This window comes from Panthera uncia, chromosome D1, assembly GCF_023721935.1.
Source record: "Panthera uncia isolate 11264 chromosome D1, Puncia_PCG_1.0, whole genome shotgun sequence".
NCBI lineage: Eukaryota > Metazoa > Chordata > Mammalia > Carnivora > Felidae > Panthera > Panthera uncia.
The window spans coordinates 71,504,169-71,520,068 of NC_064808.1; positions in this window are offsets into that span (position 1 = coordinate 71,504,169).

Genomic DNA, 15,900 nt, shown 5'->3' on the forward strand with positions numbered 1-15,900 from the left:
ACAAAAACATGGCCTTTTGTTGTTGAGTCAAATCATTAAAATACGATGAGGAATGGTATAAAGATTTTTATTTACAAGGTCTGCTGCTATCTCCATAGATGATAAACTTGTGTATTGTTTTTTACTTTTTCATTTTCCTCAACAATAATACAGATCTTGTAAAAATTTAGTCAAAGATAGGGATCAGAAACCACCAGTGGGTATATAATTGGTAGAAACTTTGTGGACGGCAGTTGATTCAAACGCTTTAAAAACGTTTATTCGCTTTGACCCACCAACTCTACTTTTAGGAATTTATCCTAAAAGATAATTTAAAAAAAGATGTAGTTACAAGGTTATTCATCTGTACATGAATTATAATAGTGAAAAATAAATACGACCTAACAAATGACCTAACAACAGGGGCTTCCTTGAGTAAATGATTAGCATCATGCATTTCAGCTCAAGCAATATTGTTTGAGCATCTGGTGTGTACGAGGTATGCCACAGTGCTGTAACGGGGAAAATCCTTGCACACAGAGAGCTTACATTTCCTTGTGTTTGTGGGTTAGTGGCAAGTGGGCATCACTACTAAACAGTCATTAAAAGGCAATCTCATGGAACTGTAGCTATTGATGTGGAAGGATGTTCAGTAAGCAATGGTGAACGAGTATCTACAATTACAGAGAAAGAATGCTGCTTTAAGGTGACAATAATATAGAACTAAGGCAATGCACTAAGGATATTAACAGTTATTATCTCGAGGCCACAAGTGAATGAGTGCTTTTTTTAAAAAAAAATTATTTATAGTGTATAATTTCTTCTTTAATGGAGTCTTAAACATTTTTTAAACACAAAGATTTACCTAATTACCAACGTGAATGCTACAAAACTTCCTGCGAGGCCAAAGATCATTCCTTTGTTCTTTGTTCCTTCTTTCCTTTCTTTGTGACTATCTCTGTTTTCCTTCCTTCTTCCTCCCTTCTTTTCTTCCACCTTTCTGCCTCCCTTCTCTCTCTCTCTCTCATCGATAACTGAAACATGGAAACAGAAAATAAGTTCAGTTTCGCTCAGATAGCTATTCCTTTGTTTGTCTACCATTGCTAAAAGAAAATCTTTCTAGGAGCACCTGGATGGCCCAATCGGTTAAGTGACTGACTCATGATTTCAGCTCAGGTCATGGTTTGTGGGATCAAGCCCTGCGTTGAGCTCTGTGCTGATAGTGCAGACCCTGCTTGGGATTCTCTTTTTCCCTCTCTCTCTCTCTGCCCCTATCCTACTTGCATGGTCTCTCTCTCTCTCTCTGAATATAAATATATAAATGTTTTTTAAAAAAGAAAATATTTCTAGATATCTAACCCAAATCCTTTGTAGTGAAGGTTGTGCTTATTTCTTCTTCTAAAGAAATAGAATCTAGCTAATTGCTGCCCTTCATGTAAATGTAATAAACCTCCATCTTTTCAGACCCTTAACAAAACCACTTTTCTTGACTTTATTTTTTTATATTGTTTGAGAGCATTTTCCACTGCTTTAGATTTCACCCTTCTATTCTAGTCAGCTGTGAGGATCTCTATCCTTGCGCTGTGTATGGTACTTATGCTAATTAGCACAGACCACAGACAGGGTTTGAGGCTGGGAATAATCTGGGTTACAGGAAAGGAAAAAAAACAACAACAACACTGAATGCAAGCTGATGTATTGCTCACAGTCTGGTATGCTGTCTGCTTCCTGTTTCCAGGCTGTTGGTGCTTGGTGGCCCACTACACAGACTAGAATTACTGTACAGAGAGAATAGGTACGCATTTTGAGTCTGTTAAAAACTGGTCCCGAAAAGTTCATTTTTTAAAAAAATCAAGTACCAAATATATGTTTACCAAGCCCCTAGAACTTCCTGGCCAGGGAGGCTATCAGGCATGCAGCTAAGATTTAGAATTCCTGAGTTCCAAACAGACAAGGAGAGCTGTCCATTTTCATTAACTCCAAAGAAAAGCTTGAATTCAGCCCACAGCCCTTTGCCTTAATCATAGGAGCAGCCCTCCAGCTTCCAGTCTTGGGAAATAACATGGAATGAAGGCGGCTTGCATTTCAGTACATAATTGTTCCCAACAACTGGGTTGTGGGTCTTTCTTCTCCTCCTGCAAAGATGAAAGATGTCTAATCAATAAGAGTCGGCGTGAAGAGGAGGGAGCAGAGTAGAACAAAAGTGTCCAGGGTGGATGCCAATCCATGGATGAGAGCCCGCGGAGAGGGAGCGCCTTGCTGATGTTTTATCTGGGAGCCTGAGGCTTTGATTCTGACTGCCTACAGTGTGTACCTGGGAGCAGTGCAGCATTTATGTGCATGATAAAATCAACTGATGTCTTCATCAAGCTTTGTTTTTGCTTCAAGTCTTGGGGATATTACCATGACACCATCTGCATTCTAGGTAGCAAAGGGACAACCCCAAACTAGATGTAGTTTTTAAGAAAAATTTGTCTTTTAAATGGGATAATTCACAGATGGAGCATTGAATTTCAGAGCAAGTTAACTATCAATTCTGCGTATACATTCAAGAAGTCTAAAACCAATGACAGACACAACCTATTCCCATTTTATTTTGCCTATGGATCACAAGGTAGCAAAAATCTAGTTGACTTAGGTTTTTTTTGTTGTTGTTTTTGCAATGTAGGTATTTTTCAGCCTGCTTGTCTAGAAAGACTCCAATATCCCAACTTACCCGCCATTTGCCAAACGTTATGATGCTATCCTTCATTCACTTACTCAATGTTTATAGCGTTCCCTAGGATAAAGGGACAAAAAGAAAGTGCTAAGGAAGAGGCAGAAGAGGTAAGTCCCAGCCCTGGCTGTCTGGGTGGCAGGGGTTTCTCGGAACCTGAAACCTCCTTGAAGCATGAGGAAGAGAGAGGTCATTTGTGGAGGCATGGACGGAAAGAGCAGCATGTGCAGGTGTACACAGAAGCAAAGGAGGAGTGGACATTCAAGGAAGACTCGGTCTTCCAGTGCATTCTATCTCAAACCAATCCAACATCTGAGAATCTTCTGAGAAGATCTAAAAATGAATTCTGAATAACGCATCACAGCAACTTTTGGAAATTGAGGAAAGCAATGAAACTATTGAAGTTCTTATCATCAAAGAGCTGATACCATCCCACTGTGAGGAGCACATGGGCATGGAATTGCCTTCTTTTTTCATGATAATGGACACATGTGGATAGATCAGCGGGCAACTCCTGTAATGAAAAGAGTGCGTGACTCCTTTTCAGTGCTCTAGATTCCAGGGCTGACTTTGCCACTTGATTAGCTGGACGATTCACTGAAAAGCCCCAATTTAAAAAGTGCATTGAAGTGTATGTTTACATATGTTATATGCCAAGTATGTGATGTAGAAGGTATATAATATATATAAGATATATGCATGTATTATATGTCCACACTAAGTGTATTTGAAACATTTTAAATATCTGAGATTCTCTCCAGTCACAATTTCTCTGTTCATCTTGCCTCATCCCATTTCAACTCATTTCAGTTGTGCCGTATATTTCAGACTGGTGGCAATTATAGATACAACCACAGGAGTGCATTGAGTGACCCTGGTTGGGCCTATGAGGATAAAATCCCCATTCTTCCTTAATTGTTACCACCCTCTGCTCAGAACAATGATGCCTGTTAAGGCATTAAGAGCCTTATGCCAGTCCAGGGGTGAATCAGAACAGAAAGAACAATAGTGTCGGTATGATCCTGCTGCGGGCAAGCAAGGGTTGGATAAAAATGGTTATGGATTCCATGAAGAAATCCCATGTGTTCTCAGAAATGAGTCTAGCAAGAGTTTCATTCTGGAAGGAATAATCAGTTTAAAAATGCCCTTAGATGCTAACCATGGGAGTAGCTGGGTAAAGGGTGTGCAGGAACTCCCTGTACATTCCCTTGCACCATCCTGTGATAATCAATCATTATTGCAAAATAAAACAAAAAGTTAACAAAATTTTTAAATGCACTGAGAATTGGAAGTTAGTGTTTTGACTAATCAGAAATGGTAATTAAATGTATAGGCACAAATAAACAGACTCTATGAAGGACATCTACAGTGAATACGCCATCGGGTTGGTTTTTTTTTTTTTTTTTTAAGTTGCTTTCTCTGTTCTTGTTTTTGGGTTTTGTTGTTGTTGTTGTTGTTGTTGTTGTTTTTTGGTTTGTTCTTTGTTTTTTAACTGTCTCAGAATCTACGTTACTTACCTTGGTAAAGGGTTTTTCATCATGTGATAAGCTCCCCACACCCAAAGCATCCCCTGAACCATTTTTGACAGAACTGTTGGGGGCTTGGGGGTGTGATTTGTTTGGAGCAAGATGTCATGTGAGACCTAGGATGTGGCCTATGGGGATATGGCTGGAAAGTAGATAAGGTGAGTAACCTAGCATGTAATGGTCACCTGATTATGAACAGCTCCATACAATTGTTCTTTCATATCAAATATTTAGAGCTTATTCAATGAGAACAATGTGTATGTGTGTGTGTGTGTGTGTGTGTGTGTGTATACATACATATATATATGTATATATATATATATGTATATATATATATATATATTTTCGAATATTTTTGAACAAAAAGGAACAATTATAACTAGCATGTGATTCACGCTGAGGTCAACTAATTCCAGTTTAAGCTGTGCATGGTTCTGTAGCAATTAATTAATTACTGTTTGTGTATCTGCTTCTACAACTAAACAAACTAAATATTAAGATGCCCAAAGAATTCCAGTCCTCCATTGCCCTTATTATACATCAAAGAAAGATGAAATAGGAAGAGAAAAAAATGTATAAACATGAGCATATCTCAAAAATTAAAAAAAATATTTAAAAACCCCAATTGTATTTTTAAAGAATTTTTTAAATGACATTTTCATACGTATCAGCATAAATTCAAGCATCTCCATTGAATCTGCTTTTAGCATTTCCGTGGTAGATGCAAATGGGAGGGTAGGATGTATCCCCATCTGGAATATTCCACCTGAGCCCTTGCCACTGAACTGCACTATCTGGAACATGCTAAAAGCTCACTGTGGATGGTTTATCTTTTTTTATTTAAAGTTTATTTATTTTTTTTGAGAGAGAGACAGAGACAGAGATAACACAAGTGGCAGAGGTGCAGAGAGAGAGGGAGAGAGAGAAAATCCCAAACAGGTTCTACACCACCAGCACAGAACCTGATGTGGGGCTGGAACTCAGGAGCTGTCATGATCATGACCCGAGCAGAAATCAAGGGTTGGATGCTTAGCCAACTGAGCCACCTGGGTGGCCCTGGTTTATCTTTTAAGTAAGATTTATTAACCACCCATTTCTACCCCCGCTTTGGACACACTTGTGAATGGACAGATATTCATGTCCTATTGATTTCAGAGGCAGAGATGGGGAGGCAGAAAGGACTAGAAGCCTACATGGCACATGAGGACAGAACTCATAGATTGGAGAAGAAAAACCCTGGAAAGAGAGGATCATCTTCTGATATTTGAAGACCTATCACAGGTGAATGGTGGTTTGCAGACCTGTTTTGGTTTATTTGAGATCTGAGCAGGGGTACAGGTAGAAATAGCATTCAGAACTAGAGAGAGAGTGGCCTCAGTTTGAAGAACTTCCTGTTAGCTGAAACTCCCTAGTAAATAATTAGGGCCCTGTCACCAGATTCAGAGCAGAGGCTGGGTGTCCCATCAGAGATGTTGTGGGAAGGATGCTTTCACTAGCGGTCAGTAATACCTACCGGTCTTTGAAGTCCCTTTCAGGTCTGATCAAGTGAGACTGATTTATCTCATCAGTGAATTAAACTAACCTACTTTTGATTGGATGTCAGGAGCTAAATGCCTTCATGAAAACAGATTTATTGGGGTGCCTGGGTGTCTCAGCTGGTTAAGCTTCCACTCTTGATTTGGGCTCAGGACATGATCTCCTGGTTTGTAAGTTCGGGCCCCGCATCTGGCTCTGCATTTATTTATTTATTTATTTATTTATTTATTTTTTAACGTTTATTTATTTTTGGGACAGAGAGAGACAGAGCATGAACAGGGGAGGAGCAGAGAGAGAGAGGGAGGCACAGAATCGGAAGCAGGCTCCAGGCTCTGAGCCATCAGCCCAGAGCCCGACGCGGGGCTCGAACTCACGGTCCGTGAGATCGTGACCTGAGCTGAAGTCGGACGCTCAGCCGACTGAGCCACCCAGGCGCCCCTGCATTGACAGTACTGACAGTGTGGAGCCTGCGTAAATTCTCTCTCTCTCCCTCTGCTTCTGCCCCTGTCCCCCTATCTCTCAAAATAGATAAACAAATTTAAAAATAAATAAAAAAGAAAAAAAACAAATTTATTGCATGCCTGCTCTATGCCAGGCACCAGATAGAAACTCTCCTTATAGAGCCCATTTTCTGTAATGGGCAGATGAAAGGAGGCTCCTTTGTGGAGATGAATACTGCTATCTGTATTGAGATCAATTAGCTAACAATACTGTGTTAGCTAATGGACTAAGAATATGCATTTTTTTATACATCAAAACAAACAGACTCTCTTTGCAGAGAATTGATACTTTTTTAATATTCTATAAGGATAGACCAAGAAGAACCTTTTTAAATAATTTTTTATAGTCAATATGGAGGGAGACCTCAAACAGGAAGGTATAATATTAACTTAATATGGTTTGCTCAATTAATAACTCTGTCAGTGGGAAAAATATCTTTGGACATGAAATACTATGTGTATTTGATATGTTTATGAATTAAGAAGACAATATAATGTTTTGGTTGACAACTGGTCTCGAATTTGACAGACCAAAGTTTGAGAACTAGATTTTCTATTTACTGGCTGAGTGATCACTGGCAAGTTTCTTAACCTAAATCTGTTTTCTCATCTGTAATAAGGAAATAGAAATAGTAACTACTTTATGAGTGTGGCACCAATAAGTACTCACTGAATGAATGAACAGCTAAGACATTTTAATGAAGAATGCGTTTATTGTACCTTTTATAGTTCCAGGCACACAATGATCAAACAGTGATCGGTACAGAGGTATTGGTAGTGATGACAGGGGTTGTAAAATCATTCCTTTTTGGGGGTAATATGATCATCTATATAGAAAATGACATGGAATTTATAACAACTCCTTACAACTAATAAGTGAGTTTAACAAGGCTGCAGGATATAAGATAACATAACAAAAATTAATCATATTTAATATACAAACAACAAACAATTAAAATTAAAATTAAAATAATAACATCATTACAATAGCAATAAAAATATGAAATTCCAGGGGATAAATTTGGCAAAAGATGTACAAGGTCTGTGTACTAGAGCTCTAAAGCATTGTTTAGAGAAATAAAAGAAGACATAAATAAATGGAGAGATACACCATTTTCCTGGATCAATGGACTCAAAGTTGTTAAGATGTCAATTCTTTCCAAAATGATCTATAGAGTTAACACAATCCCAGTTAAAATGCTAATAGGTTTTCTTAAATTTTATATGGACTCTAAAGCTGATTCTACACTCCATATGGAAACACTAAGGATCTGGAATAGCCCAAACAACTTTGTAAGAGATGAGCAAAATTGAAAGAGTTAACACTTCCTAATTTCAAGACTTACTATGAAGCTACATTAATTAAGACAATGTGATACTGATGCAAACATAGCAAAATAGATCAATGGAACAGAATGGAGAGTCCAGAAATAGACTCATATATACATGATCAATTGATTTTTGACAAAGATGCAAAGGCAATTCAGTGGAGGAAAGATCATCTTTTCAATAAATATGGCTGGAACCATGAATATCTACATACATTAAAAGAAAAAAAAGAACTTAGACCCATATATTGCACCATATATAAACATTAACTCAAAATTGAGCATAGATATAAAACCTAGGACTATTAAATTATAGAAGAAAATGTAGGAGAAAATCTTTATGACCTCTTAGGTGATTTCTTAGATGCACCAAAAGCATGATCTATAAAAGAAAAAAAATTTTTGATTGGATATCATTAAAATTAAAATTTTCTGTGCTTCAAAAGCTATTATTAAGAGAATGAAAAGATAAGCAGCAGCCTGGAGGAAAATATTTGAATATCACATATCTGATAAAACACTTTTAGCCACATATAAAGGACTCTTAAATCTCAGTAATAAGAAAACAAACACCCTAATCTAAAAAATGGATAAACAATCTGAACATTTATCCAAACAAGACATACACATTGAAAATAATCACTTTTAGGGAGGGGTGCCTGGGTGGCTCAGTCAGTTAAGAGTCCAACTTCTGCTCAGGTCATGATCTTGCGGTCCGTGGGTTTGAGCCCAGCGTCAGGCTCTGTGCTGACAGCTCAGAGCTGGAAACCTGCCTCAGATTCTGTGTCCCCCTTCTCACTGCCCCTCCCCCACCCATGCTCTGTCTTTCTCTGTCTCTCAAAAGTAAAATAAATGTTAAAAAAAAAAAAAGAAAAGAAGCACTTTTAAAGATGCTCAATATCAGCAGGAGGATGCAAATTAAAATTACAAGCCACCACTGCATAGCACTGGAATGTCAGAACTTAAGGAAACTTACCATGCAAAGTATGTCAAAAGTGAGAATGTATAACAACTGCTATGTTCCATATTTACTGCTAGTGAAGTACTTGCACATAAAGCTTGCATAGGAATGTTCTTAGCAGTTTTATTTGTAGTATCTAAAAACTGAAAGCAACCGAAATGCCCATCATTAAGTCAATGATTGAAACGAATCTTGGTATACTCATACAATGGAATACTTTATTATTTGTCAGTTATACCTCAGTTTTAAGAAATTAATGCATGGTGGTTATCACAAAACTAAGGGCTCATTACATGGTTTGGGTGATCTTTGGGCAATCTCAAAAGTGAGTTTTTGCTTAATAGGAAAGGTCATGTGGGCTTACATTTTTTAGTTCTGACCATGTCATAATTAGCTATGAGAACATAATAGAAAGCAAGAAAATGCTGTCACTGGGCATTTGTTGTATTAGATTAATGTGGAGCCTTGGATGAATCTGAGAATAATGATTAACACATTTCAGGATCATTCTTGTCATTTTTTCCTCAAAATTTTAGAGCATTGGCCTGATCTCTGAACATTTAAGTTCCAAGATCCTCATCCCCACTTCTAGTTAGTGACTAAATATAGCTGTAAATATTGTATTTTAATCGGAAAGAATTCTAATTTCTAGAGGATATATCTGATCCTTTATTAAAAAAATGAAGTAAAGTTCCACTCATATTTTAATTGGCATTAGTGGATGTCTTTCACCCAAGGACTTATCAAAATCATTTTGTAAAATATTTTTTAATGGTTATTTATTTTTGAGAGAGATAGCATGTGTGAGCAAGGAAGGGGCAGAGAGACAGGGAGAAAGAATCCCAAGCAGGCTCTGGCTGTCAGTGCACAGCCTTCCGTGAGGCTCAGTCACATGAACTGTGAGATCATGACCTGAGCCAAAATCAAGAGTCGCACGCTTAACCAATTGAGCCACCCAGGCGCCCCTCAAAACCATTTAATGTCCAAAGCCTGTGATATACTATCTTCCAGTTTGACAGCTGCTAGAAAAGGGAATTAAGTGACTTCCAGAGATCACAAAGCAGGTCTGTGTGTGCGTGTGTGTGTGTGTGTGTGTGTGCGCGCCCGCGCGCGTGTGCATGTGCTTATACGTGCATGTGAGTGTTTGAGGGCATGCGTGGTAGGTAGTCAGCCAAGATACAAACAAAACTGACCCAACTTCTTTGATTTTGTTGTGTTGTGTTCTCTTTTTAGTGGTCTTATTTTACTATTTCCCAAATAGGCCAGTTATTTTCACAAAAAGGTATGTCATGGGCAAGTCACAAAGACTATGAAAGAATGCCACATGAACAGAGAAGAGAGAAATATCTAAGACAACAGTCCATGCCAGAAGTCTCTCCTCTCAATATTGTCCCTTGCTTTTGAATGTGGTTACTGTTTATAAGGCTTCCAGTACTGCTTTTGATTCACATTTACATAACATATTCTCAGCATCTACTGTGTTACAAGTATTTTGCCGGTTTCTTGACATACATTTAATTACATGATCACTGGTTACATGTAATCATGATTACATGATTAAGCTAGACTTCCTTGGTTTAAACACCTTGTCCATGGCCAAACAGGTAGTACTCTACCAAACAGGTAGATTTACAAAACAGTAAATCCAGGAGTCTGGATTTGAAATTAGAGCATTTGAAACAAACAGACCTGAGTTCTACAATTAGCCCTTCAACCTTGCACAAGTTACCTACTCACACTTGAGACTTCCTGACCCATCCATAGAAGACAGTTATAAAGCTCATATTACAGAGAAGCTGTGTTGCAAGCTTCACAGCACATTATAAATGCTCAGTAAGTGCTATTTCACTTGCCTCCTACCCTCTTCTGGTGCCAGGTTTTTTGCCCTTCCTAGTATATCAGTCCAAACCAGTACAAAACCAGAGAAGACAGAGTCCTCCTGGCTGTTGGCTGTGCAATTTTCCCCTTAGAGCATATCTCCTCATCAGAGATCTGTCTTCTCAGCAAAATTATGAGTGCTCTGAAGACAGAGATCTTCTCTCAGTTATCACTGTTCTTCCAGTATCCAGCACAGGGTCCGGTAGATGCTTATGAATTGAATTGACAGATCTCATGCCCAGCTTCTCAGTGCTTCCCATGCTTCCCATGCATCTTTAGAGCATTCTTTGCAACCCATGTCCTGTATCCCAGGTCCTGCCAGCCTACTCTTTGTCTCCATTCCAGAGACTGCTTGCTTTCTTGTCACCTGACCATCCTCTGACTTGAAAAGCTCTAATCCCCCTGGGTGCCAGTGAAACCCATGTCTGCACAGTGTCTCATGGCTCTGACTGCTGTGAGTGTTCCAGAAAGCTGGCCACGGTGTCTGTGGTAGGCCTGAGCCTTATAGAGGTGCTCATGTCTGACCCAGTCTCCGGCCCTCTAGCCTCTCTGGACCTTAATGTCATGTTGACGTTCTACACTGTCTCAGCCCCTTTTATAAGGCTGCCTGTCACTCATTTAGTCAATGGACACATAGCATTATGTTTATACTCATTGTGTTTTACTCTTCCTGCTTTTCTCCCTACCCTGTTATCTGCTATCTGTCCTCCTAATGCCATATTGGCATTTCTATTTTGACATTGAGATAACACCCATGAATCTATAGGAACCCATATTGTCTTATATATTTCCATTGAGAATATTTAAGATTATCTAGTACTGGGGTGCCTGGCTGGCTCAGTTGAGAGAGCGTGTAACTCTTGATCTTGGAGTTGTAAATTCGAATTCCATGGTGGATGTAGAGATTACTTAACAATAAAATCTTAAAAAAAAAAAAAAGATTATCTTTTGTCCTGTTGCATAACAGTATGCAGGGTTCTTAGCTGGATAACTTTGGAGCTGAATCTTCACCATCAGTTAGGTTCTCTCCTTTTGAATAGTTTAGTTATTCTGAGTTTTGGGCAACTTTGAGAATTCCAGCCCCACTGTTTCTGGACAGATTCCCTCCTCTCTTCCAATTGCCGTACTTGGCGTTTTGCTTACGTAGGGTCTGTAGGTCAAACTATGTGCCTAATACACATAGTCTGAACTTTGATGAGAATACAGAGGACAGAGGATTCAGATCTATTAGAGATTAGAGAACGATTTCTTGACTTTTTCCATGGCTTTCTTTTTGGGTATAAGGATTTACATGAATTGCATGCCTTCCACAAGTATCCTGACTGCTGTTAGAGATTTTATAAGCCAAGCCCAAGTTTTCCCACCACAGTGAAAATGCTTAGGCACTCCTCTATTAAGTTTCTGTAGCCTGGTGATTTGAGTGAGGGCTGTGAAGATATTCAAGAGCACTGTGTTTTCTCTCCAGCTTTTCTGGCAGACATCTGATTTCCTGGTTGGCACTTGTTTCCACCATGAAATGGGAAAGGTGAAGGGAGCAGATCGGGCATTTTTCTGCTTCTAATTTAAAATGATTGTCCATGAGTATCTCTCAGAGTAGCTCAGAATTTATTTAGCACCCTCTGTAGAGTTCTTGAGGGGGTAAAGATCATTCAGAAAGTGTGCTCATATGGCTTCTTCTCTCATTCTTTTGGAATAACTGTGACATTTGGTTTTCAGGGAAACCGTGTGAAGGAGGCTTATATCTTTGCATGCAAAATATTTTCCATCCTTACTGGCAAAAGAACATTTGAAAGGTCTTTTTCATTTTTGTGAACGAACGGATAAAATAATTTACCCTGGGAGAGCTTTCCCTTGCATGGAAAATAAACTCAGTATCAGGTCAAATGGAGATACTGACCTGATATTGCCCTGATTTCCCATGCATCACGGGAAGTGTTCTGACCTCTGGCCTCCTCCCTTCCCATTGCCCCCTATTGTCTTCTCTGTGTGTGTCTTTGCATGTGCATTGAGATATGTCTATTCCCCCAAATTCAAATAAAGTATTTGTGAATGTAATTAGACTTTTCAAATGGAAGAGGAGCTATTTACTTAATAAGGTTTTGTGGAAACTAATTTTCTTCTGTAAAGAAAAACATCTTAATTGAATCTTGTGTTAAGGACTTTTTTTTTTTGTATGCCAAGATTACTTACTACCTCCTCCCCCCGCCCCTAAATTTGGGACAGTTTACTTCATCTCTTCCAGTTTACTGTAGCAGTCTTATTCTCTCTACTTTCTTTTAGGAGTCATCTCTACAGCAGACATTCTTGATCGAGAGACAACAGGGTCATACTGGCTGACCGTGTATGCCACAGATCGGGGCGTGGTTCCACTTTATTCCACCATTGAGGTCTACATTGAAATTGAAGATGTGAATGACAATGCCCCACTGACCTCAGAACCTATCTATTATCCTGTTGTCTTGGAAAATTCTCCAAAGGATGTATCTGTCATTCAGATCCAAGCTGAGGATCCAGACTCCAGTTCCAACGAGAAACTGACATACAGGATTACAAGTGGGAATCCCCAGAATTTTTTTGCCATCAATACCAAAACAGGTAAGGAAATGCTCATCTGACTTTTTTTTTTCATTGGTTGTCCAACTTTTAAATCCATCAGCCTGACACTTGCTTATTTATATTATTTTATTTTTCCCCTTAACTTATTTTATTGTGTGGAGAACAACATTCTCTTTTTTTTCTGGAGGTAGTTTCTGAAAAGGTGTGCATTCTACTTGGTATGTTCTGGCTGGTATGTGTTAACTTTAGCTGATACCAAGGAGAAGTGATCTAATGGAAATTAGAGGCTTTCACATAAAGCTTTAGATTTGCTTTACTCATAATAATAAAAAGGAGTTCCCAGGCCACTCAGTAGACCAATTGCCCCCTTTGTCCTTCTTGGGAGATTATGTGGCCCATGCTGGGTTCTGTGGGTAAGCTGGCCTTGTGACACCTCTACTTCTAAGAACTTCTTTTTTGTTGGACCTAGCTTGCTGTAAATTTAAGCCCCAGATTTTTTGCAATTCCTACACTACCCAAGAGTGAAGTATCAAAGCTTAGAAAAACTTCCAGCATCTCAATCTTTACATAAAATGTACCACCTTTAAATTTTCAGGTCTTTTGATTAAAAAATTGTACTGACAACTTAGTTTGTTGGCTAAGGCTCAGAAGGGGCAGGTGTGTGCATTCTGAGACAAGTACATATACCGGAAAGGTCTCAGACGTTCCTTGTTTCTCTTGTGATTTGCCTTGTTGAGATCTGAGTGGGAGAGTCAAACACTTGGTGAGAGTTGTGATGGGTAGAGTTTGAGTTAATTGAAACTTAGAAGATTGTAAAGCAGGTGCTGTTACTGCCTCATGCTGGGCAAGTGCATTGACAGTGGTCATAAGTTAGGCTAATTGACGTTTGCCGGTGTGGATGGACATACTCAGCGTTCCTAACAAACCACTGATGGAGCTGATGGTTATTTCTCCTGCTTCTGTTCGTTCAAGTAGGAACATACAGCTGACCCCATGCATTTTATAAATGTCAGCTTCCCATGAACATAATTTGGAGAGAATGCCAAGTTTCTTGGAAATAATTGATTTTCTCTAATTATGAGTGGGTCGGTCCTCTCATTAGGCAGAGCCTCGCATTCTAATGGTGTTGAGTCACTGTTTGACCTGCATTTCATTATTAGACCAAGAGTGGTCATCAGCTATCTGTGTCTGATTGAAGTCCACTGGAACTTGAAAGAGAAGACACAGAGGCTAGTCCAACCTTTATGAGCCATGTTAAGTAGGGGAAACTGCCTGGGCATCTGAGGGACCCCTGAGCTGTGCTGGGAAGCTTCTCCTGATTCACTTTCTCACTGTAGGTAAGGGCTGTGTGGAGTGTGTTGACAGAGAAGGGAATGCAGATACTTTAGAAGGTCAAGAGAGAGTGAGCACATTGACAAGGTGTGACAGTAAACATGTTGAGGACACAGAAATCTTCACAATTCACAACCCCTGTGGAATCTGAAACACCCCCAGTCACATTCTGTCTTCCCTCTGATTCCATTGCTACTTGAGTCCCTCATGGTGAGTGACCACCCTCTTTTTGATAGGTTAAAAGACACGGTAGAAGGGAGGATTCAACTGTTCTCCTCCACTTACTGCTAAAAATATTCTAGAATAAAGTCACAGGGAAGAATGTGGGTTGGATGTGAAGAACATAGGCCACATTATATATGGAGAAGAGCATATAGACTTATGTAACTAAAGTTGTCTTCTGTGCAGCTTTTAGAAGTTTACATGAATTGTCAGAAACCCCTGTATTATCACAGTTTAACCTATAATGTGTAAGAAGGCCCTTTATCATATTTATAATTTATCTGTCCCTGCCATAGATTAAAAAAAAAAATTTTGTGCCAGGAATGACATTTTAGACTAACGTCTAATTGTTTAAATCTGTAGCATTACTTTGTAATTCTCAAACACATGATAAGAAAATACTGGATTTTTTTACTTCTTCATCCACCAAACATTTATGGTGTCTTCTAGTCTCCAAATATAGTCTAATAACTAGAGATATAAACTTAGGATATGGTCCAAGCCTTTCCAGGACCCAAAGATGTAAAAAATTGAAAAAATAACAAATATTTACTATATAGTGAAGGAGTACAATAATTGATTATGTTGGAGGAATTTCACTCAACACGGTGTTGGCAAGAGTGATGGTCAGGGAGTGCTTCATGGAGGAGGTAGCATTCGGGAGTAGAAGTCCTGGTTTTTAAATTGTGGTGCTGCATTCGCTAGCTGGGAAACACCATCAACCACAGCAGGGGAAACAAACCAAATCAGACACTCCTGACCTCACCAGCTTTTGTGAACTTGGGAAAATTATGGAACCTCTCTGAACTTCAGTTTTCAGTAAGAAAGGATTGTTACCAGGAATCCTCTGTGAAGTGCTTATCACAGTGCCTGGAACGTTGAAACTCTGCAAAGAAGGTGGTACCCCATCCAGTCCTCCTTAACTCTGATTACAGACACACCGTTTACTCTCCCTGGATCTCTGGTTCTTATCTGTAAAAGGAAAATGGCATTGCTTACTTCATTTTTTCGCCTTTTTTTTTTAAACATTTTTTTTTTATTTTTGAGACAGAGAGAGACAGAGCATGAACAGGGGAGGGTCAGAGAGAGAGGGAGACACAGAATCTGAAACAGGTTCCAGGCTCTGAGCTGTCAGCACAGAGCCCGATGCGGGGCTTGAACTCATGGACCGCGAGATCATGACCTGAGCTGAAGTTGGCTGCTTAACCGACTGAGCCACCCAGGTGCCCTGGCATTGCTTACTTCATAGAGCTTGCTCGTGAAGACTGAAAGTCGTGGTATGTGTGAAGGTTGCTGGTAAACTACCGAGCTCTGTGAGAGTCATGTTGTTACTATCCTTATTTCTATTAAGATTCTCAGAACTGCA